A 24,494-nucleotide genomic window follows, 5' to 3' on the forward strand; every position below is an offset into this window, starting at 1 on the left:
ACCTTATTTACAGATTCAGTTGAAATTGTTACTTGTCACTAAGTTATCTGTTTCTTGATAGTGTTGGTGTTATATATTCATTTAAAAAGTCCAGGTTAATGTGATCGAATGAAAATGTGACCAACTAATGATAGTGTCAGTGTTATATATTCATTTAAAAAGTCCAGGTTAATGTGATCAAATGAAAATGTGACCAACTAATGATAGTGTCAGTGTTATATATTCATTAAAAAAGTCCAAGTTAATGTGATTGAATGAAAACGTGACCAACTGATGATAGTGTCAATGTTATATATTCATTTAAAAAGTCCAGGTTAATGGGATCGAATGAAAACGTGACCAACTGATGATAGTGTCAATGTTATATATCCATTTAAAAAGTCCAGGTTAATGTGATCGAATGAAAACGTGACCAACTGATGATAGTGTCAGTGTTATATATTTATTTAAAAAGTCCAGGTTAATGTGATCGAATGAAAACGTGACCAACTAAATAATGATAGTGTCAGTGTTATATATTCATTTAAAAAGTCCAAGTTAATGTGATCGAATGAAAACGTGACCAACTGATGATAGTGTTATATATTCAATTCACAGTTAACATTAATATTATTGAGTAAAACTATGTCATCAGTCAAAAGTCAATATTGTGATATATCAGATGCTTGTGTGCAGATTGGAAGTCAGAAGTCATTATAGCCACAAACTAATAATGACTAAACTTTGTTATGGGGCAACGTTTTCCTTCCTCAAGTTCTAAGTGTCTGTTGTTGGTATATTTATGTTTGAAACAATATTGTACAGGAAATACAGAGTATATGAATTTGATACTGTACTGAATATTTAATAGACTGTAAAAAGTTTAAAAACATAGTGTTTTACACTAGGTTGTGTTTGAAATATGTGGAAGTTATTTGGAAATTAATTTTAATTGGGTTTGTTTGTACACAATTTTGTCAAACAAAAAAAATAGTACCCAATAGAACATGGTGTGATGTTCTTTTTTTGTTGAATTAATAGAAATACCAAGAAGTAAGAACAAAGAGTGTTATTTTCTCTTATTAAGTTTCATTTTAACTTGTGTGAAAGAATAGAGTGGCACCATAAGCCGGGTAGAAAGAATGATAGTAGATAATGATTTGTTTCTAAATAAACTCTTCTGAAGTATTAAAATATATTGACTCTTCATTTACAGAAGGATGTTTGAAGATAAAATAGTAAGATGGAACTACTGGGTTTATGTCCTTAGCTTGTGATGATTATTGTTTGTCAAGTTTTACTTTTTACACATCCAGCATGTCTTAGTTTTTGTAATTGAACTAGATGTATATTTCTCTAATGGGATCATTGTTAATTTTGATATACACTATGTAACACTTGTTTGACTATCTGTATATGGGCTAGTTTTGATTAAAATGTTTACCTTTATTTTTAAAGTTATTTAATTATGAACTATTCATCATACTGTTACTTAATAGATGTTAAAAACTGTCTAAAGTCAGTTTTGTGTGGTGGTGACTGTTAGAATTTAAAAGGGGTAAATCTAGAAATATAATTATGTGGTTTATGGACAATTTTTATATTGGTTAATCTTGCATGAAACCTGGTTGTTGGGGAAATGGATTTTGAATTTCTCAAGACTTTTTTTTTTTTTTATAGATTGTGTGTGTCTTTATTTATTGGAAATAAAAATATGAGTTTGTAATTTAATCTTAACAATGTTGCTAATGTGTATATTCTCATTCTGAATATCCATTTTCTGATATTGTATGTTCATCGTAGAATAATGTTTACAGTCTTAATCTATGTTTTTATTTGCCACTAGGCTTGACACTCCCATCTACCCTCACATGTTTTCATGTGATCAGTTGTGTGACAGAATGCAAATAAACATTTGACAACCCTCCACCAAGAAGAGTGTGACACAACTCTCAGCAACTCTTTACCAAGTAAAGTGTGACACTACTTCCAGCTGACTCCTGTGTGGCTTAGTTCTAAATCACATCTTGATTGGCAATCATGGTTTTAAGACGTTTTTCACTTGCATTTTTATTTATGGAATTTTCCATTACTTTCTTCTTTGTTTTGTTTGGAGGGAGAACTTTGTGTACTACACTTGTGTCCTACAACTTTAGTTAGCATGCATTAACATTGCCTGTTTTTATTTTAGTTGTAACTGATTTTTTCTATGAGTTTTACTTGCTCCAGTTAACCTTGCTTTGACTACAGACAATGCTACAAATTGATTCATCTGGAGTTAGCAGCTTTCATGTGAGATTCAGATTTGCCTGAGAGTATTCTATTATGTTCAGGGGTATACAAGAATAAGAAAACGACAATTTATACGTAAACAGTTATGTTTAGCTCCAGTGGAACTGCCTAAGGCTTCTTCTTTTCTGGTGTTAATAAACTAGATATGTATTGTCTTTGTTCCCAATCTTTTACCTCCTCTTTTTCCTGTTAAGTTAAACACCTTTAGTTAAACACTATTAAGTTAAACATGTGTATGGCTCCTTTTTTAAGGCAACAAATCTTTAAGGGTCTTCCTGACTCATTTACCAGAGTCGAATCTGCATGTTTGCACACTTTCATTTCCTCATTACCTTCTCATTTGTCTCAACGTCCTCCTAAACATTTTCCTGTAACTTGTCACCCTCTTTCGTTTCCTTTATCAGTTCTGCTATACAGGTTTCCATGGTCAACTGTTGTTCTTTTGTTTATGTTTTCAATACTCTTAGTGGTCCATGTGAGTATGTGATGGATACAGGTCCAGTGGAAGCTAGGCTTTTACACTTTGTCCCCATTTGGGAGTCCTTTCTTAAGGGCCAATTCTTTATTCAGTTCCCCTACTCTTGTGTCCCTACATCCCATATTCTTCCCTCCTGCTCGTGATCCAATTTCCAACCAGAATTTTTCTGAGCCAGTTCTAGATTTCACAAAGAGCTGTAGAATATGTAGATCTTATCATTGATTCCTCTTCCTTTAACTTTTTATTTGATTCACCATCTCTTTGATGGGCTTTCACTCCTGATCTTTGAATGATGAAGATAGGTGTATCAGATTCTTACCTCCACATCCCCATCTTATCATCCAGAAATGTTTCATTTTGTTTGTTGGGATTGTGTCTACCAGTTCTGCATTGGCTTTGAATCTTCAACTTTTTTTGTTGGATAGTAAAGGCTTTTGGCCTTCTCCATTAGAGGCACCTTTATTTCCATCATTACATGGACATACTGGGTGATTCTATCTCCTTTTCACGCAAATTATTCCATTCAAATGTGTAGTTTGAATGGTCTAGGTGAATAATTCTTTCCTCTACCTAGCTTAACACCTTGTTCATTTCCAGGTAATTTTCAATTCCGATCTCAGCTGGGCTTACCCTTCTATACACTTGCAATCCATAAAGCTTCTGTTTTAGGCCATTTTCTCCTCCCTTCTATAGCTATGTAAGAGGTTATATCTCTTTTGGGTACATAGACTTCTTTGCAAGCCCTATTTCCCTTCATTCTAGCCATTTTTGCGACATTTTTTGTGGGCTTTACAAGTTTACGATTAGTGGAATCCACCTTGGTTTCCCTTGGATGCCCCTATCCATTTCCCTTCATGTGGATTTTGCACATTGGTTAAATAGACCAACACCCCCATTAGATGTTCCTGTTTCTCCTTTTTCTCTGGAGGTGCACCTCTTCATGCATTCTTTTTTTTTAGGTTATGGTGCAAATCTGGGCATTTAGGAGCTTTTGGGCCATTGGTCTCTTGGGAATTCATCTCTGCATATCAGTCTCTTGGAACTACTTGCTGCCTATTCAACTTTGGTTCACTTCTTTCAAGCTATCTGGAACCAGTAAGTTATGATCTATTCTGACAGCTTAGAGATTGTTTCATACATCACTCGTCAAGAAGACAGTAATTTGAAGTCTGTGTTTCTACATAGTGGACCTCCTGTTTTGAGCTCACAGTGATTGTTGGTGTCTAATAACTGAGTGCTCTGAAGCCAGTCATGTTTTTTTTATTATGACCCAACCAACGTTTTTCCATAGGATGGTTCCTTGACCCATAGGTGTTTAGTTAGCTGTATTCCCAGTAGGGAACTACAGAACTGGATGCATTTACCACCCACCTGAATTCAAAGCTTCCCAGGTTTTGGTTCCAAATTATACATCCTTTGGCTGTAGCTGTCGATGCCTGTTCTCTCATCAGTTTTCTTTATCATGTCTTCTCAGTCATACAAGCTACTCCACGTCGTGTCTTCTTGGTGGTATACATTTGGCCAGCAAAACTGTGGTTTCCACTTCTATACCCACTCCTCCTGACATATCTTCCTCTATCCCTCTCACCCATACTCTTCAGATAATCTCATTTGTGCTCACTACATCATTCTCTTCCAACTCTCCATCTGAATGTATAGCTTTTGTCCAACCACTTGCAAAACAGGCTATAATTTCTTCACACGGGTTGCTTCCTGATTTTCCCTAATTGTTCATCCTTTCTTGATATTAGCTTACCAACGTAAAGTAAATGATATACTGTCGTTAGTCTTCTTGTCATAATTAACCTTTAGCTTGTCCTATCTTCCCACACCTGATTTCCTTTCTTACCTGGCTTTTTGACAAGGGTCTTTCAGTATCTATCATTGCTGGTTATTGTGCAGTCTTGTCAACCACTTTCTGTTTCACAAGATTTCTAGTTTCTCCATTTTCCTGGTTCTCTCCCTATTGTTTTTCTCCTTCCACTTTTGCAGTCCCATCCTACTATCCTCCCTGATTGGAAGCTCAGTATCATTCTCCATGCTTCGAGTCCATGTCATCATGACCCCTATATCATCACTGATTTAAAATGTCTTTTTCCTCATGTTAACATGTGGATGTTGACATTTGGATTTGTTTGCTTTAAATATCTTTTGCACATAATATCACAGGACTTATGTCATCCTTTATTCAGACTGAACTTTTCTGCCCAAAACAAGCTGCACATGAGAATGATGTTGTTTTCACTCCTATTTTCTTTCATTCTATTTTTTATCTTTATAACTGTTCTGATCTAGATCTTCTTGTATGTTCTGTTTGAACTTTCAACTGTTATTTGACTATCATCTCTCCATTTTGTGGTTCCCATTTATGCATTCGTTGTAATCATTTTCTTTCACATAATATTTCTTCTATTTCCCTTATCCACCTGGCTTATTTTTCCCTGTCTTCTGATGATTATCGTCTAGTTCAAGCCTCCTCCCATAAAATCCGTCACCTTACCATGTTTCTGGCTCCCGGATTCTTTTGTTCATTGAAGTATGTCTATATTGTTCATGCCAGCATATGAATCACTCCCGTACATTTATTTTGTACTATCCTCATTATCTGAACATTTTCTGTTCTACAGGCTATCATCTACCTTCTATCACCATTTTGAGTCATGAGCTCCATGTTTTTTTTATGATGAATAGATGCTTTTTTTCTTCTTTGCAGGGTCTTTCTCACATATACAGATTTATTTAGTGGTGAGTGTTGCTTGTCCATGTATACTTATTCTTAAACCTGAACTTTATGATCATTAAGATCAATAATACCCACTGTTAAGATGGGGTGTTCCTTGTTGTGGGGCCCAGCATGGCCAAGTGGTTAAGGCACTTGACTCGTAATCCGAGGGTCGCGGGTTTGAATCCCCATTACACCAAACATGTTCGCCCTTTTAGCCATGGGGTGTTATAATGTAACGGTCAGTCCCACTATTCGTGGGTAAAAGAGTAGCCCAAGGGTAGGTGGTGATGACTAGCTGCCTTCCCTCTGGTCTTGCACTACTAAATTAGGGATGGCTAGTGCAGATAGCCCTCATGTAGCTTTGCACGTAATTCAGAACAAACCCATCCTTGTGGTGGTTTGCAATGTATATTCTTTTGAACTATACACTCATGGACTTTCATGAGTGATGTAAAAGGGGTTTGCTTGCCCTCACTGCTGCTCCTTTGGATGTATCCAAAACGATCCGTTTCTTCACGGTAACTTTTTATGGTCACTCGTTGCACTGTCTTTGGTATTGCATTCTTCACATCTCTCCAACACTCTCCTCTATCTTCTAGTAGAGTATGGGAATCCTTACTATTTACCATCTCTAGCTGCTGAGATGGTGGGCCAGGGAGGCTTCCACCTGAGTGAGCTCAATTCCACAGTAGTGTTCTGTCAGTGTAAAAAGTATCTAGATACTCTTCTTATCACAGACTTGATGAACTATTTCAGAAACTGTTTATGAACTGGGAAATTTCCACCATAATGTAGTTTACCCTTCTGAACGGACACTTATCACCCAGATGTCAGTTCTAGGGGTATACTGACGTTTGTTGCATTGTACATATAATAATGTGGATCCTTGAAACGGATGATCTTTTATTCCAGTTCTCGTGTTTGATGTGAATAGTAGAGAAACCTCTTCCTACCATTAGTCAGATATTCCTGTCACATTTTTGTTGGTTGAGATTAAAGTTCTTCTTATGGTCCATTGTGCCCTAGCCACTAGGGGCCCCTCCTTTGTTTCTGCCATTATTGTAACAATCACGGATGAAGGGTATACCTGGCTCAAAAGTGATACAACCTCCCGTGTGTGCGTCTTACATACTGTTTATTTACTCACCCCATGGGTACTTTTTGAAATAGGCTCACTGTTACAGTAATTTCTTCATCACGTCAATGTGGTATTTTAACGGTTTTTTGAGAGGAAAGTGGGATATCATATCGGAAGTTAACACTTTTCTACACTGAAAATGTATATCTTCTTGTCTCACTCTCTACCCTATTTTCGGCGCCTTTTCATTTTATGTTGCTGAATTTCAAAGTGATTTAGGGCTAAGCTGCATAGAGAAAGACAGCTGTGCTGGGAGTTGTGTTGCGCTCCTATTGGTGGAAGGTTGTCGTATGTTCATTTGCAATTTTATCATGCAGCTGCCTTACGTGTAAACAGATGGGAATATTGAGGTAGTGGCGAGAGAAAGTCTGTGTACACAGAGGAAAGTATAAGCCGGAAAAGTTATTCTGCGAGAGGTGGTAAGAATCTTTATTTTAATATGTTATCGTAAGAATCTTTATTTTAATATGTTATCGTAAGAATCTTTATTTTAATATGTTATCGTAAGAATCTTTATTTTAATATGTTATCGTAAGAATCTTTATTTTAATATGTTATCGTAAGAATCTTTATTTTAATATGTTATCGTATATAAGAAAATAATTTTATATTTCAAACTTCAATAAATCTAGGAAGATTCTGATACTGCATGAAATATTTATACAGGGGCTTTAAACTGTATTATTGTTCAGTACTTTACCGGTTTCGGGTTTTAGATGAAAGCTGTTTTTGTAAATAAGACAGTTTCAAGCATCTGGAGTCACCATATTTCGTCACTGAAAAGTAGACTCAGTATGTAAAGTAATAACTGTTAATTATCAGATTTAGTTTGTTAAGTAGTAACTGTTAATTATCAGATTTAGTTTGTTAAGCAGTAACTGTTAATTATCACGCCTAGTTTGTTAAGCAGTAACTATTAATTATCACGCCTAGTTTGTTAACTAGTATCTGTTAATTATCACGCCTAGTTTGTTAAGTAGTAACTGTTAATTATTATGCCTAGTTTGTTAAGTAGTAACTGTTAATTATTATGCCTAGTTTGTTAAGTAGTAAGTGTTAATTATCATTTTCTGACTTAAGTTATACACAAATACCAAGATTGGAGCTGTAAATATTCCCACGGTTTATGACTTCCACCAGGAACTATAGAAAACAGAACTGAGACTATGGAGCCATAAACTTTAAAGATATTAACAAGTTCCTGAATCAAAACTACCAATATATTTCTACTTATGGGGAAGATTTTAAAACGGTTTCATTTATACGATGTTTTTTAATTTTGTTATGAATCAACTAATTGAATGACTTCAAGATTCCACTGAATTGTATTGTAGGTTGATGTTAACATTTGGATGAATATTGAAAGTTTGTTTTATTCTTGTGTGTGGTTTATATCATATTGTTATTCCAACTTACTGCAGTCTTTAGCAGTACTGGCTATTATATTACTGAATCTTATATGTATAATAATAAATGTGTGGTAATTTACATGTTTATTGTAACTTTCAAGTTAATTTGAGATCGTATTCTGTTGTGGCGTCTGACATGTTTGCGTATCCTCTATATATTTAACAAAGACTCCTGGTGATATGGTTCTGTCTGCAATTTTCTTTGTGGTTGTTCTCAGGATTTGTGTGTCAATTGTAAAGTAGTTTCATGATGTTCAAGAAGTCTTGATAGAAATTAATAAAGACCATATAACTTGAGCGATTTCGAAAGGTGGACCTTTCTTCTTCAGTGGCAGATGTGCTTTCTCTTCAGCTCCTTTAATATTACAAATTTTAGTCATTCTGGAGACTTGGTAGTCTAAGATGATTGCCTTTAGTTTGTTGGATTTATACCTGAAGTACTTGTTGTATATCATCGTATTGAATACCAGATCTTTAAGAACAGAATATCTGATTTGACGGTATTGACTTTGTTCCATGTAGAGGCTGTTGAATACCAGCCATAGTTGTCCTTGCTGGTACTATGTTGAAAGTAGGTTGTGTATTCTGTTGGTTATTGGTGAGGTATGCTACTTAAGAATTATTTCATTTTCAAGATGTCGGTGGACTACATGTCAGGGATTTGTAGTTGGTGGAGAGGTTGAAAAACAAAGAAGTTATTAATTGATAATTCGATTTAGATGAGAACATAGGCTACTAACCATACAACGATTGAAAATTCTTTTTTTGGAGGAAAAAGAAAAGCAAACTGTGAACAGACACTTAACTCGTCGACGTATAATAAAGAACAACCAGTATTATATCATGCAAAATAAAATAATGCTGAACATGTCGATAAAACGATTTATGAAAAAAAAAAGGGAAATAATATTAACCCACCAAAAAAGTATTTACTATTGGTAAGGTAACTTTGGGTAAATTCTGCTGTTAAGCATAACAAGTTGTGTGTTGGATTTACCTCGTTGTTTGGTACTGTTAAGGTTTAAGCCTACAAATGTTATCATTAAATATACACAATATAAAATGACAATTTTTGCATTTCAGTAATTTTTTTACTTTTCTCCTTACAGCTTTTTCAAAATTGTTCCGCTAAAACAACCATAAATGACAAGAACAATACTTGATTTAATGTAAATAATATATTTTAATCAATTTCTCAGCGTGCGTTTGGCAATAAAAACACAAGGATTCAAGTTAATTGTTGAAATAAGAATGGTTTCATAAGTAGAATTTCAACCAAAAATTAAGGAGTGAAATAACATATAAACAATATAATTATTTGTTCTTATCCATCTGTGGTCGCAGATATTCTATAAGATCATCAGCTTCGAGAAAGCTAGATATCTCAGATCTGTACTTCGTAAAGTTAGTAAATACTTGTACAGAGATTGTTATTTCATCTCTTGAGTTACTTCATCAGTAACTACAAATCTGACATTATCCGCGATCAAGCTTTCTCCGTGCTATAGTTTGTAAATGGAGTCAATGTATTCGCCTACTCTTGTGTGTTGGGATTTTCCGGTTTCAACAAAACACTATGCTAACATTTGTTACATATAAGTTGATAAACAGTACGGGAAACAATATCTTTAAACTGTAAACATGATTCTGTAAGACAGTTGGCCTTGTTAAAAACAAATGTACTGTGATTTTGAAAGTTATCTTCTGCGAATTGAACATGAACGTCAATCACCAATTCAGATTTCTTGATTGTGATCAGAGATAGCTTCATTAATTATATGTAGTGTATGTAAACGATATTTGGAAGTAACTAGAAAATGTCATTATTTTTATTTCGTGTTTTTCATGTTAGTTATATTTTTTCTTCTTAATCCTTGAAAATTCGTTCGATATGAAATTGGAATCCGTTGTTCAATGTGTTTAGTGTTTTGATCACTTTAGTCTGATCCATTAATTTAAATTTTGTTTTTGTTTGTTTATTGTTAAACACGAAGGTATACAATGGACTGGTCCGGTATGGCCAGGTGGTTAAGGTACTTGACTCTTAATCCGACGGTCGCGGGTTCGAATTCCTGTCACACCAAACATGTTCGCCCTTTCAGCGGTGGGGGCGTTATAAAGTGATGGTCAATCCGACTATTCGTCGGTAAGAGAGTAGCTCAAGGGTTGGCGGTGGGTGGTGATGACTAGCTGCCTTCTCTTTAGTCTTACACTGCTAAATTGGGGACGGCTAGCTCAAATAGCCCTCGTGTAGTTTTGTGAGAAATTCGGCAAATAAGTATATATATACTTGCAAAACCATGATTCTGGCTGTTTACTACGTGCATAACATGATAACCGAATTCTTTTAAGTTTTTGATAGTTTCGCATACATTTCTTGTTTGGAATAACCAAATATGGTTGCCGACTTGATTGGCCTTTAGTTAAATCATATTTTCTTTTAAACTGGAGCTCTAGACAAGTGTGGATAAAATCTGCTTCATCTTCCTTGAAGTGATTGACAGTATCACCTCCTTCAAAGTAATATCATGGAAAGATATTGCATTCACTTACAGGCACGTCAAGCATTTTCTACCTTGTTATTTTTAATATAAAGGGCCCGGCATAGCCAAGCGTGTTAAGGCGTGCAACTTGTAATCTGAGGGTCGCGGGTTCGCATCCCTATCGCACCAAATATGTTTGCCATTTCAGCCGTAGGGGCGTTATAATGTGACGGTCAATCCCACTATTCGTTGGTAAAAGAGTAGCCCAAGAGTTGGCGGTGGGTAGTGATGACTAGCTGCCTTCCCTCTAGTCTTACACTGCTATATTAGGGACGGCTAGCACAGATAGCTCTCGAGTAGCTATGTGCGAAATTCAAAAACAAACAAACAATTAATGTAAAGTTTTTCTTTTGTTTAGGCTCATATAACGTGGTAAAATAGTTGGTGGTATCATTCTAAATATCGTTGTTTTTTTTTTTCATTTTCTTGGAGATATCTGGTCTTCCTATGAATATCTCTATTTTGTGTCTGAAGGAAAGTTGACAACAGTGTCTTCTAGAGGTCAAATGTTATTTCAAGGCTACAGTATCCTGTATTTTTTAATGGGAATGATCAGTCAGATACTATTCGCTTTTTTTGATAAGGCAATTACCAACGTTTTATAATTGTTATAGCTCTCAGCTAGAAACTTAGTCTTTTTAAATGGGCATCGAGATTAATAATTTGTTCTTCACTATCTCACGCCTACACTCTGTAAATTATTTCTAGATGATATACCTCCAATATTACCTTTCCATCATAATCTGTTGATTTCTTAACCAAGAAATGCTATTTAATTTTCCAACTAAATTCTTTAACTGAATTTGTCAATATTATGTCTAAAGTAGTCCAGGAAAATCTTGCAGCGAAAACGACACAGCAGTTGTGGTAATAGATCTAGACCAAAGATGTATGCTTATTCCATATTTAATAGTAAATGTTTTAGTTTAGAATTTTTGAGTGGATACAAATATAAGTATGACTTGTTTTATTATTGCATTTATCAAATCAATTTCCAAATGTTTTATTCTTTTATTGGTGTCCTTTTCTGTGTAATTTATTTTACCGCTATAATCTTTCTGTACTTTTTCAGTTTTTATTATTTGCAATCCTACTGTACCTCTCTAATAGCTTCTTTGATTTCTTTACTTCTGATCTTAATATATCTTTCTTTGAACTGTTTTCTTAAAATCTCATTTTGATTTTTTAATATTTTGTCATCTTTAAAGCTTTGTCTAATTGTTGTTGATCTTTCTTCCATTTTCTTTCTCTTTCTATTTGTTATCCTTTCCATCATATACCATCTTTGTTTGTTATTCTTTCCATTATATACCATCTCTGTTTGTTATTTCTTCCATTGTATACCATCTCTATCAAGTTTCTGCCCATGTGACTATCTTGATAACTGAAGTCCACTCAAAGTTCTGTTTTATTTTCACTAAAATGATCCCACTTATGATACAGTTATTGCAATGTAGCTCTTTCATTCAGTGGCCCTTTTTGTATCATTTAGTTTATAGGCCAAATTCAAATAGAAACTATTATATGCCTAATGATCCCAACTCACTAATGATATTCAAGTGATGATTTAACAGAAATTTTGTTGATTAATAACCAGCACTGACTAATGTACTGATTAGTTTATAAAAACTAACTTTACACGATCATCAACTATCACTGCTCAGTCATTTGATTCCTGTATTTATATTGAACTCTCACTGCTACCAAATACGGGAAGTTTCTCGTTCGTAGGTTAACTGTTATTAATGTTTTTGGTATTAACATATTCACTCCAGCAAATATCTAAATTAAAACGTTGAAGATACCTTACCACTGCGTTGTATTGATGTGTGTGTGTTTTTCTCTTTCTTTATTATTACCAATTGGTTCTGTGTTTTGGTTTATTGCTTTGTATCTATTTTTCTTTACAAATGGATCTGTATATGCTGTATGTGTAATAACCTTTAATTTATAGCATGGCTAAGCTCATTTCAGTGTTAAATGGTTTTGATTATGTATCATCTTTTAAGTTTCAAGTAAGAGGAAACTTGCCATTATGATAACATTAAGATCAAAAACGCTAGTTTGATATGTAGAAATAAGGGTAATCAGTAATTATGGAATCTAGTTCGGTGCTAATCTGTTGGAGAGCAAGTAATAATAATAAGGTTAGGAAAAACAGTATTTGTACACCAGGTAATTATAAGAGAACTAACCTTTTCTAACTTTATTATCAAAATGGGTAAATCCTTTCATCATACATTACAGCACTGAAAAAATACTGAATTTTAGTAAAGGTTGATTAAGGAAGCACATCATACTAATATAATAATAAACAACGATTTATAAGAAAGGAAGAGTTTTATTTATGGAGAAACAAACTATATGTTTCGACAGAACATTGGTCTGTTTTTCTTCAGGTATGATCATGATTAAGCAATACGATCATTATATATCGTACAAAGACGAAAGACCTTGTATTGCTTAGTACTGTTTATATCAGAAGAAGATAGATCAATGCTATATCAAAACACGTAGAATATTCAGGTATCAATTAAGTTTTTACTTATGCTTATAAACTGATGTTTGTTCAACTATTATAAGTTCAATTTAATCAATAAGAATTATCGTGTGTATACAGATACTCAATCGATTAGGAAGAGAATAACACAAGTATAAGTTAGGCTACGTACCATTAGGCTCGGAATTTCTTTTGACACGCTATTTGTCATTTTAAACCTAAAACTTATTTCAAAGTGAACATAGCCGAAAGCATACATTACAAAAAAAAAAAAAAAAAGATTCGCTATCATCACAGGGACTGGTCTTTACATTACTTTTACCAAATAATCCAAAATAACTTACCCAGTGATAGATACAACACGCTAACACTGGTGTAAGAAGGTGGAATTTTATGGTGAAAATAGAAATTTATTTTTGACAAAAATTCGAGATGATTAAAATATGGAAAGAAGGTTAAGAAGAAAAAACAATAATTAAAGAAAAGAAAAATTGAAACATTATCACGAGGTAATACTTGAGAGAGAAGTTAAAAGAAAGAGGATATTTAAAAAATTAAGAAGATTGGAGATAGGACTTGCAGAATATGTATAATGAAACTATAGCAATTTAGACGTGCAAAAGGACACCAGTCAAGTGTAGAAGGGTATGGGTGAAATACAGGAAGGCTGTAGTGACATAACTGTAAAAGTGCAAAAAAAATCGATGACAAAATAAAACGTTTTGAAAAGAAAGCAAAGATCAAGCCAGTCACATCTTTTTCTTCGTCCACCAAGCGTTCTAATTTAAAATACCAGCCGTTTTTGCATAGATATTAAAACACCAGACCCTGCATGGTCAGATTGTTAGGACACTTGACTCTTAAGCTGCCTCTCGGTGTGGATTCCTGTACGTGGTGAGGGGGCCTCCCAGGGAAGTTTCTGTTCTATCTGGTTACCTTCTCTGGGATCTAAACATCCACCCACGTGTTTGCCGTGCGTGGCGACCCGTGAAGGGGAGGAGAGGGTCCTGGTGGTTGAGGGGTCCAACCCTAACACACCACTTTGGCCTTGAATTCCTGTAGACGGGCGGCCTTTGGGTGGCTCCCCTTGGGTCAATCGGCTGGTCCACTTGGGCTAGAATCAAGCAAGTACCAGTGTTGGAAGTTCGTAACGGGTGTTGTGGACATTGTGCCTGATGCTGGTGTTTGGGTATAGTGCTCACGAAACCCTGGCGTTGCTGCATTGTCCTTGCATGACTTTGTAGTGCGTTCCCTCGTAGGGCTCCATGGTGGGTGGGGTCAGTGGGTACCAAAATTTTTCTTTTTTCCTATGGATCCTCCTTCAAAAATTTAAATAAAATAATGAAAAACAGTCGATGGGTAAGCGACCACGTCTTGAAGACTCTGAACAGTAATCTTCAATATCTGTAACACACGTACCTCATTTTCTTATATTACATTCACTTTCGGAAAAACCTTTAGGGCAATTGTCCCCCTTTTTTATTCAGAAGGGACTAGAGGGACTTGCTGGCTCCCCAAAATCAGTAAAGAAGCTTCGATCTGGAGACATATTGGTTGAAACATCCACATCCCAACACAGTGAATTCCTCTTGAATTGAAAGGCAATCGGGGATATACCTATTGAGGTTACACCTCATGCTACTTTGAATTCTTCACGAGGAGTTATTGTTGAGAGGGATTTGAAAAACATCCCCAAGTCAGAGATTCTCGCTGGTCTCTCCACTCAAGGAGTTTCTGCAGTGAGGCGCATCTCCACTCGCAAAGATGGAGTTATACTGCCAACCAATACCCTCGTTTTGACATTTACTTCATCACGTGCACCTGCCACCATAAAGGCAGGTTATCTTATTTGCAGGGTACGGCCATATATTCCAAACCCTCTGATGTTTCCAATGTCAGAGATTCGGCCACTCAAAGACATCATGTCGTGGTTCCCTGACATGTGCTCGTTGTGGAGGCAAGGACCACGATGCCTATGAATGTGACATGGACCCACATTGCGTCAACTGCAATGGTTCTCACCCCTCCTACTTTCGTTCTTGCCCAAAATGGTTGGAGGAAAAAGAGGTGCAACGTTTGAAAACGATACATAACATTAGTTATCCTGAGGCTCGGAAATGGCTGCCCACCACTCCATCTCAAACATATGCTGCTGCAATCCATTCCACAACTACAGTGGGAGGGCAGACAGATCTCTCTGAGCCTCCAAGAGAATCGTTTTCAAAACAAATGTAAAGCTTTTAAAAAGGTTGATGAATCGACTTCCACACCCATCTCTGTTCCTCCCATACATTCCAACAAACCTCAAGATCCACATCCTTCAGTTTCAAATACAGGCATTTTCCTCTGATACATCTTTTTCTCCCAACCCAAGAGGCAAAACAATCATTCGTTCGCGTCCTCAGTCACTGGAATCTCCTTCCAATAACAAAACCTGCCCACTCGACCCAGGGCAGGATCCATGGAGGTTGATAGACCTCCTCCGACTAAGGACAGTAAGGAAAAAAGACGTGGTCGTAAAAAGAAGGGTTCTCCAGCCACTTTACCTACCTGCCATTAAAAATGGCCACCTTGATACAATGGAACTGTCGAGGTTTACGTTCTAATCTGGATGAAATAAAAACACTGATTGCTTCCTACCATCCTGTTTGTCTTTCCTTACAAGAAACATTTCTCAAACCTGCTGATACAGTCACCATTCAGCAGTTTTCTCTGTACAGAAATGACAGGCTGTGTGATGGACGAGTACATGGAGGGGTGGCATGTGCCAACCCAGTCTTTGTCGCTCAACACACCCTTGGAGGCTGTAGCAATCCGGGTTTTCTTGGATCATACCATCACTGTTTGTTCTCTCTACCTGTCCCCTGGAGAGGCATATGATCAATCAGACCTTGATGCTCTCGTTGAACAGTTGCCTTCCCTCTTTTCAGGGAAGTGCTGCTATTGATGGGAGGGGTCGCTCTGTAGAGCGTATGCTCTCTGATCACAATCTCTTTTCAATACTGGTTTTTCTACTTATTTTCATGCACCTAGTTAGTCCTTTACCGCTATTGATCTCTCGATTTGCTCCCCTTCATTATTCTCTCATTTTTCATGGACGGTTGACAGTAATCCACTAGGCAGTGATCATTTTCCTATCCTTTTAAGAAAGACTGGCCGTGGTCGATGCCACACTACCCGCGTGCCCTGGTGGAAGCTGGATCAGGCAGACTGGTCCACTTTCACTGCCACCGTAAATCAGCCATCAATAGACGACTGTGTGGCAGCGATAACTGGCTGTATTATACAAGCAGCTGCTCTGTGTATTCCTAAAACCTCGACACGTTTTCCATGATATCCTCGTCCCTGGTGGAATTCTGCTTGCCATTTAGCACGGAAGGCTCAAAAACGGGCCTGGGATACTTTTCGTCGATATCCCACACTTTCAAATCGCGTCGCTTTCCAACAGGCCCATGCACATTCTAGGTGGTAAGACGTCAAAGCCAGAAGGAATCTTGGATTAGCATATCTTCTACCACCAGTTCCAAGATCATATGGGACAGGATGCGAAAGGTTAATGGGCACTACAATTCTGTCTCCCTCTCGATCTAACTCTCTGATGGTCAGGAGGTGGCTGATGTCCGGAGCATCGCTGATATTCTAGGTGAAAGCTTTTGCCGGATATCTAGCACTTCTGCTTGTTCCTCCACCTTCTTGGCCATCAAGACTCGGGCAGAGCATTCACCTCTTTCTTTTCAAACTGACTGTTTCTTTGACTATAATTGTCCCTTTACACTGGTGGAACTGAAAATGGCCCTTTATCGGTCTGCCAGTACATCTGTTGAACCTAATGATGTTCATTATGACATGCTGCACCATCTATCTCCTGCTTCTCTTGATGTTCTTCTGATTGTCTTTAACCAGATCTGGCAGGAGAATATTTTTCCTGCTGCTTGGCGCCAGGCTATTATTTTACCTTTCTCTAAGCCAGGGAAAGATCCCAAGATTCCTTCAAACTATCGTCCAATTGCTTTGACAAGCTGTCTCTGTAAGACCTTAGAAAGGATGGTTAATGCTCGTCTTGTTTGGTTCCTCGAATCACACAACCTCCTTTCGCCCACTTAGTGTGGGTTCCGACGACAGCACTCCACCACAGACTACCTAATTCGTCTTGAAACATCAATCAGAGAAGCCTTTCTCAAACGGCAACATCTTGTATCAATATTCTTTGACATTGAGAAGGCTTATGACACAACATGAAGGTATGGCGTTTTGCGAAACCTCCATACATATGGGTTATGTGGCCATTTACCCATGTTTATTAAAATTTTTTAATGGACAGGAGATTCCAAGTTCGTGTGGGTTCGACACTTTCTCGTTCTTTTGTACAGGAACTTGGAGTCCCTCAAGACTGTGTTTTGAGTGTCACACTCTTCAGTATAAAGATAAACGCCATCACTGAACAACTCCCTCTCACTGTTGCAAACGGGCTCTACGTCGATGACTTTCACATGTCAGTTGTCTGACATGAAGTATTTTGAGTGGCAGCTACAGACTGCCCTCAGTTGTTTACTGAAGTAACCCACAGCAAATGGCTTTAACTTTTTTCTCTCTAAAACCGTTTGCATGCTCTTTTGCCACTAATGGGTTATTCACCCTTATCCTTGTCTCGGTATCAGGGAAGTTGTGCTACCTGTGGTCCCTGAGACAGTTCTTTAGGGCTTATCTTTGAGCATAAGCTGACCTTCATACCACACATCAAGTATGTACGGATCAAATGTACAAGAGCACTGAACATCCTCTGTGCTCTCTCCACTACCACTTGGATAGTTGATCGATATTCTATGCTAAAGATACATCATGCTCTTATTCGATCAAAACTCGACTATGGATCACTGGTCTATGGTTATGCCAGGACCTTGAGTTTAAAGATACTAGACCCCATTCATCATCACGGGCTTCGACTCTGCACTGGGGCTTTCTGCACTTCCCATTTCAGAGCTTATACATAGTCTCATGAATCTTCTTTGCAACTCTGCTGTTTTTTGATTCAGAAAACTATTGCTCTCACTATTGCGAATGGGCTGTATGTCGACGACTTTCACATCTCATGTCAGTCGTCAAACAAGAGATATATTGAGTGGCAACTACAAACTGCACTCAATCGTGTACTGAAGTGGACTATGGCGAACAGCTTTAATTTATCTGTCTCTAAAACCGTATGCATGCACTTTTGCCGCCAACGGGGTATTCACCCTGATCCTGTACTTCATATCAATGAAGTTTCGCTACCAGTGGTCCCTGAGACCAAGTTCTTGGAGCTTATCTTTGACCATAAGCTGACCTTTATACCACACTTAAAGCAGCTTCGGGTCAAATGCACAAGAGCACTGAACATCCTCCGTGTCCTCTCTTCTACTAGTTGGGGAGCAGATCGATGTTCAATGTTAAAGGTATATCGTGCTCTTATTCGATCAAAACTCGACTATGGATCAATGGTCTATGGCTCTGTCAGACCCTCGGCCTTAAAGATGCTGGACCCCATTCATCATCAAGGACTTCGACTCTGCACTGGGACTTCCGTACCTCTCCCAGTTCAAAGCTTATACGTTGAATCTCATAAACCTTCTCTGCACCTTCGCTGTTTGCAACTATCTTTACAATATTCTTCGAAACTTCGTTCCTTAACAAAGCATCCCACCTGGGGATGTGTTTTCCTTCCTTTGTGGGACGTACTTTTTCAGAACAGACGATCTGCCATTGCTCCATTTGGCCTTCGTATTCGGGCGCAATTGGATGAATTGGGTCTGTTTTTGGATAACATTGCAGATTCCACAGGTCAGCTCATCCCACCATGGCTTTTTAGAGCCCCCAAATGTGACCTTTCTTTTAGTCATCTGAAAAAGGCAGATACTCTAGATTGGAAGTACCGTCTTTTATGTCATGAACATCTTTCAAACAATCATTCCGTTCCCATTTATACAGATGGTTCCAAATCAGGTAATTCAGTGGGCTCTGCTATGGTTTGCTGCGGTTCGGTAGTTGCGCGCAGAATCCCCTCTACAGCTTCTGTGTTCACTGCTAAACTGTATGCCATATCTCTTGCCCTGGATCATATTGCAGCTGAGCAGTACTCAACTGCACTATTTATACTGACTTGCTTAGTTCTATACAGGCCCTGGAATCGCTACACGTTGGCTCACACCCTGTTCTCGCTGATATTCAAAACCGACTGGCCCATTTCTCATTAACTGCTACTTCTATCCAGTTTTTCTGGATACCAGACCATGTTGGTATTCGCGGGAACGAGCTTGCAGACATGGCAGCTAAATATGTCTGCTTCAGCACCATCCCTCCTATGCCTATTCCGTACATGGACTATGGTGTTATCTTCAGGGCTCGGCTCCGTGCCAACTGGCAGTCCACTTGGATGAGCAACGCGACAACAAGCTTTTTCAAATAAAACCCTATATTGGGCTTTGGCCATCTAGCTTTCATAAAGTTCGGAAGGAGGAAGTTGTTCTAACTAGACTATGCATTGGTCACAGTTTTTTAACTTATCGTTTTCTTTTATGTGGAACTGATGTACCAATACATATGTAAAAACGGCTCGTTTGGGTTGAGAAAATATTTTATATAGAAGAGCGAACAAAGTTTCGACCTTCTTTGGTCATCGTCATATTTATTTCACTACAAATTGGTTTTCTCGACATCAGTGATGCACCAATGTGTAGTTTGTGTAACACTCAAATCACTATGAGCCACATTTTACTTTCTTGCCATCGTTACAATTCTCAACGACGGCACTATTTTAAACATGTTTTTTCTCAGGATTTATCAGTAACATTGGACAGTGTTATTGGTGATGGTGACACTGTCCACCTCGATAAAGTTTTTAGTTTTTTTAATGGCCATTTATCTTTTTAATCTCATTTAAGTGTTGCATATTTATTCATTACACCTTTTTAATTGTGGTTCCTTTTTTACAGTTTCATTATTTATAGCTCAATTTGACATTGGAAAATGGCCAGAACATTAAATAACTCGACTCCAGGACTGGAAAGGCCAACTTCAGGTGACTAACGCTGCTGTTTGAACTACTCGTTAGTCGTCCTGGCGAGTTGTCATTACACTCCTGCTGCATGTCATTTAACACCTTTACTACTTTACCTTTTAGTACTGGCCATAATGACACATAACACGGAACCAGGACTGGAAAGACCGACTTCAGGTGACTGACGGTGGTTCTTCTACTTACCTGTTAGTCTTCCTGGCAGGTTATGTTCATTATCATTCTGCTACAGGAAGTCCTTTACAACTTTGTCGACTGGATGTCAACATTGGTTTTACGCCATTTTCTGTTTTAATTGCTGTTTTGTTTTTACCTTCATTTACTTTTACAAATTTTACTACATTTACTTGACTTTTACCTTTTTACTGGACATTTGGCTACTCATTATTACGATTTTGCTGTATGCCTTTTAAAACTTCTATTATTTTACATTTTGATAATGACTGCTATGACACATAACCCTGAACCAGGACTGGAAAGACCAACTTCAGGTGACTGACGGTGGTTCTTGAACTTACCTGTAAGTCTTCCTGGTGGGTTATAATCATTACCATTTTGCTAGAGTAAGTACTTTACAACTTCTTTTACTCTGCTTTCTCTCTTACCATTCTAGACTAGGTGTCAACATTGGTTTTATACTTTTTCTGTTTTTCAATGATGTTTTGTTTTACCTTCATTTCCTTTTCTGTATTTTACTACATTTACTTTATTTTTACCTTTTAACCGGACGTTTGGCGCAGATAGCCTAGCTGCTTTGTGCCATAAAACACTAAATCAAATCAATCAAATCAACTCTTAAGCTGAGGATAATGGCTTTGGAACCTCACCTCACTAAACGTGCTCGGTCTTTCAGGCGTGAGAATGTTATTATGTGACGATTAATCCCACCATTTTAGGTAAATGAGTAACACAAGAGTTTGTTGTGGGTGGTGATGATTAGCTGCCTTTTCTCTAGTCTTTCACTGATAAATTAGAGATGGCTACCATAGGTAGCCCTCATGTAGCTTTGCACTCATTTGAAATAAACCAAACTAAATTAAAACACCATTTATTATTAAATATGAAAGTGTATTTGGTGTATACCTTTTAAAACTATCGTTTTGTTTGTTTTTTAATTTGGCGCAAAGCTACACGAGAGCTATCTGCGCTAGCCGTCCCTAATTTAGCAGTGTAAGACTAGAGGGAAGGCAGCTAGTCATCACCGCCCACTGCCAATTCTTGGGCTTCTCTTTTACCAAACGTTGTGGGATTGACCGTCACATTATAACGCCCCACGGCTAAAAGGGCGAACATATTTGGTGCGACCGACCGGGATTCGAACCCGCGACCATCAGATTACGAGTCGAACGCCTTAACCCACCTGTAGTACTTTCCTGTACCGCTCCAACCATGGCATTATGAAACCAAGTTTCAGAACTTAGCTGAACAATGTCAACTAAACGAAAAGCCAATAGACTATAATGGGAAGTGTTATTAAGCATAGTTAGAAATAATTTTCGAAGTGAGTGGGTGAAATAGTGAACAACAGGCTATTAATTTTCATTTTCATTTAAAAGGACTAGCTTTAACGACGTTAAGCACTCTTCCAGATGAAAACGATAACAACTATTAAAGTTTGTTACCTCCCTTGCCTAACTGACTTAGATCAATATACTGGAAGAAAAAGTTTCCAGAATAATTTCTGTAACAGTGCATGTAGTAAAGAAGATATCTTAGCCAAACGCGCAAAAGATTAAGAAAGTCTTGGCCTATTATTTTACCGAGATGCTTCACGTGAAATGATAAATTTGTCTGCACGTGACAAATGTGTGAACGCTATGGTAGATGAAAATATGAGAATCAGGTTTTAGCAAGGTAGAGGCACATTTCTAAAGGAATGTATTCAACAGGCAACGAAACGTTAACTGATTAAAATTGCAGATGAACAACTAAAACCTCATCTGGAAACTATAGTTTGATCATCAGATTGAGTAGTTTCTAAACATCTATTCCCTCTGATGATAATGTAGACAGGAAGGGATTAGTCAGACAACTAGATACACAGAATAGAGGAAATAGACCACAAGGTAGTAGGTGTTTGAAGTAAAACTTGAAAGCACATATTATCAGAAACTTCAGATTAAAGCCTGCAGGGAATACAACCTTCTCCTGAAGGATACCAATAAAATCGAGCTATAAGTTTGGAATCATAGCCATTACAACCAAGTATGTGAAGAATGAACAGCTTTTAATAAACTTTAATAAATAATATCCTAAAAACGAGTATTTGAGCCCAACCAATTCAATAAAACAACAAAAGACTAAAAACACATTGGAAAACAGAAACTCTATGGATTTATAGGGTGAAGCTAAACCGAGAATACCCCTTCTACCTGAAAAGAATGAGAGATTTGTTGTACACGGAAAACTGTTTGTGAGTGCTTTCACTTAATTAATCGTTAACATCGTATTCATCTACTTGGATGACATAGCCACATAATATTTTATAATGCTATATCCTGGATTGGTCAATATTAAACTGAATTGGAAAAACAGTGAATTTTTCATCATTGGTGAGTTTTCAAGACAAGTAGCAGAGGGAGTATTTAAAGACATATATAAGATTGAATATGTTTAAAATTGGACGATACTAAAGAACATGAGGTAGAAACTGAAACTGTATATGTACTGAAGTATATTCTAACATGGTTCACACTCTGCGTAAAAGCCAGGTAAATATTGTTTGACTTGTGCTTGTGAAGAAACGTTGAATAAACTGAAGAAAATATTGACTACTATTTCTGTGTTAGCTGACCAAGCTCTTGCAAATTCCCACATTTTAGATACAAACATCAGTGATTTTACGGTGGCAACAATATTAAGAGAAATAAAACACAGAAAAGAATTTGGGATTACCTATACAGTGAGGCCGCAGAAGGGAGCTCTTTATGACTCAAAAATAGGTAGTAAGTGTTGTTCAAGTCATGAGATATTTTTTATCATTATTCATATGGACAAAAGTTTAAACCCTAAACTCGTTACGCAGTATTGAAATGGCAGGTGAATTTTTCTCAATACAGAAGACTAGATAGCAAGATGGCTCCAGAAAGCTGAGGAGTAAAACTAAGTTTATGCATCAACTGGTTAGAACCACAGAAATACTGACACATATCCCCAAGACCATATGTTCATCAAGAATGTAAACACTGTGAAAATATGGAAGATATTAAAAATGGCCAACCTTTAATATAATCCAAAATGAGACATTCACAAGGGAGAATGAAGAATTAATATGGTCCAACACTCAACTGATTGAGGCTCGGGCAAAAGATACAAGTTTAAAACCAGTTTTTCAGTTGAAAAAGAATAGTACAGAAAACCTTTCATGACTGAGCACACAGACAGCATCTCTCTCAAGTGGCGTTGAAATACAGTAATACTACTGTAGCTGCCCATGGTGTTTTCTTTTGTGATCTGTTTTACTTAGTGTGGTTTACTGTTTACACCAACTCCTTAGAAATCCCAGACAACAAACCAACAGAAAGGCTAACTTATTTTCTTCAGTGACATTTTAGCGCCCACATTCTAACCATTACAAGGTTGTGGAAATAGAGTGCTGTGGAACGTAGAGACTACGGAAATACCCATTGTCTTCACTGTTATCCTCTCATTCCTGACTTAACAAGCCCTCTTATTGGCATGATCAATCTCAGTGTTCCTTTCAACTTTGCCTTCGACCTGTATGGAGTGGTTGCTTAGTTCTCTATAGACTAATAGTGAGAACAAATATATCCCAGGAAAGTTGAAATATTCTCTCCTTATCAGTAAAAGTGTTAATACTCGTACCAGCCGTTCTGAGATACACATTTTATTTCAAGTGGGTTTCTTGTCTTCAAGAAATACACCTAGTTTTTAACGATTGTTTCACCAAGTGGCCAAAAGTATATAGTGTTCTTAACCAATAAACAGAAGTTGTTTTGACAACGAAGGTGCCGATCAAGGATAGATTGTCATTGTCTACAGAAATGTGTCAAATTCTTTGTATAAAAAAAGATCAGGAAAATAATTTTTCATCCATTTTATGATAGAAAGGTGCATATAAACACACAAGTAAACATTTTTTAAGATATTAGTCATTTGTGTAGATTAACATCAGAAGGTATGGAATCAAGATCTTCCATCATTACTTACGAGTTATCAAACAACAGTACATAAAGTTACAGGCAACATACTGCCATTACTAATGAGGTGGAGAGAGCTTAAAATATCATTGTATATTCTGTAATTACATCCAGAGAATATTTACTCAGTACAGTTTTATTCAGAATATGTAGAGGAACTAAGAAATACCACTATATTCACTTGTGATTTTACTCGAGAAAGACTTAAATCAGTTAATG

General features: G+C 37.0%; 1 protein-coding gene across 4 annotated transcripts in view; it reads left to right on the forward strand.

Moving 5' to 3' along the window:
- The window catches only part of LOC143224689 (serine/threonine-protein kinase Nek8-like), a 77,747-nt gene continuing 53,253 nt past the window's right edge, over positions 1-24,494 (forward strand). For all 4 annotated transcript variants that reach the window (XM_076452872.1, XM_076452874.1, XM_076452873.1 and 1 more), the window contains exon 1: positions 1-7,031. The gene's annotated coding sequence lies outside the window, so the exon portion shown is untranslated. The remainder of the gene's footprint in view (positions 7,032-24,494) is intronic.

The sequence above is a fragment of the Tachypleus tridentatus genome, chromosome 9, assembly GCF_004210375.1.
Source record: "Tachypleus tridentatus isolate NWPU-2018 chromosome 9, ASM421037v1, whole genome shotgun sequence".
NCBI classification, from domain to species: Eukaryota; Metazoa; Arthropoda; class Merostomata; order Xiphosura; family Limulidae; genus Tachypleus; species Tachypleus tridentatus.